The sequence below is a fragment of the Rutidosis leptorrhynchoides genome, chromosome 1 (genome assembly GCF_046630445.1).
Source record: "Rutidosis leptorrhynchoides isolate AG116_Rl617_1_P2 chromosome 1, CSIRO_AGI_Rlap_v1, whole genome shotgun sequence".
In the NCBI taxonomy this organism is placed as follows: domain Eukaryota; kingdom Viridiplantae; phylum Streptophyta; class Magnoliopsida; order Asterales; family Asteraceae; genus Rutidosis; species Rutidosis leptorrhynchoides.
The window spans coordinates 505827580-505829208 of NC_092333.1; the positions used below are offsets into that span (position 1 = coordinate 505827580).

The following is a 1629-nucleotide window of genomic DNA, read 5'->3' on the forward strand; positions in this document are numbered from 1 at the left end:
AAACGGAATCAAAGTCATGGCTAGAATCGGCTCTAGCCGCTTTAGATGAATGAAAAATATGTTTTTCCTGATGCCACTCATGAGAGTTGGAATCTGTATTATCACATGTCTTGTGAGCTTCGGTTGCGGTTTTCTTCATAATGGAACCACCAGCTACTGTGTCGATGTCTTTTCGTGTGGTGACGTCGACACCTTTATAGAAGATTTGCACTATTTGAAAAGTATCTAAACCGTGTTGAGGACATCCTCTCAACATCCTTCCGAATCTTGTCCACGCTTCATATAACGTTTCATTTGGCTTTTGCATGAACGTGGCAATTTCTCCTTGAAGTCTCACGGCTTTAGATGCCGGAAAGAATCTTTTAAGAAATTTCTCAACTAAAACATCCCATGTGTCAATCGCCCCATCAGGTAACGATTCTAACCAATCTTTGGCTTCTCCCTTTAAAGTCCAGGGGAACAACATAAGATAAATAGTTTCATCCTCAACTTCTCGGATTTTAAATAGATTACAAATCCTATTAAAAGTTCGAAGATGTTCGTTTGGATCTTCTTTTGTTTTACCACTAAATTGGCACTGATTTGTGATCATGTGTAGGATTTGTCCTTTGATTTCCAAATCTGGCGCATTAACATCTGGCTTAATAATGGCGTTACCTTGGCCCGTGCGTGTGGCTCTCATTCGGTCTTCCATACTTTGAGGTTCCATTTTTGCCATATTCGAATTTGTTGAATCCAAATCACTAAAAGATTCTGATTTAACGATTTGTGGTTCTGGAGGAATGATTAGTGGTTTAGGATCTTGGAATTGTCCCTGAATATCCTCCGGGTTCTCAATTGTGAAGTCGGGTTCAAAAGATGAATTATCGGAAATTTGAATTGGAGTACTTGTTCGACTTGATGATGATTCTAAAGAAAAATCAGCGGCGACAATATTGGCTAGATGTCTTGATCGAGTTACATGTGGTGAACGTATGAAAGGTGGTGAACGTTTTGCTCGGTGCATTCACTGAATATCCTATTAGTTATAAAGATAAAAATTATATAAGTTATCAAATTAATAGACTTTTTTGATTTTGCCCACGTTTCAAATAGCCAAGCCAGGACCCTTTAAATCGGAAGCCCACAACTCACCACTAACAAATCCAACTATTACTACGAACCAGAAAATTTGGATGTCTATCAATTTAATTGCTTACAATAATTTTTCGTAAAAATTTAAAGAAGATTAAGAAAATTCTATGTCCTAAAAACTAGAGCGTAGAAATGAAAAAGAAAAAGCGCGTCGAAAAATAAGAGTCGAAAAAAAAACGTCGAAAAGTAAAAAGTCGAAAAATAAAAATAAGAAAGTAAAGCGTCGAAACTTAAAAATTTAAAAACTAAATCTAAAAAGTTGCGTCTAAAGGTATTAAAGCTTAAAAGAAATTCTATATCCAAAACGGCAATATCTTAAAAGGCACTAAAATCTAAAAATTGCATCGCAAGATTCTAAAGCGCCTAAATCTTAATTCTAAAGAAAGAGCACTTAAGGGATTTTATGGCAAATCTTAAAAATCTAGAAATATAAAAATAACTACGGCAAAACCTAACTTAAAACTAATTACGAACGACAAATATTACGAAATAAAC

The 1629-nt window shown here is 35.2% G+C and overlaps 1 non-coding gene across 1 annotated transcript; it reads left to right on the plus strand.

The window, feature by feature from the left end:
• The first annotated feature begins 227 nt into the window (after nucleotides 1-227).
• On the plus strand, nucleotides 228-334 carry LOC139886850 (small nucleolar RNA R71). The gene has a single exon (XR_011772711.1). It is a non-coding gene; the product is annotated as a small nucleolar RNA R71 (small nucleolar RNA).
• The last annotated feature ends 1295 nt before the right edge of the window (nucleotides 335-1629 follow it).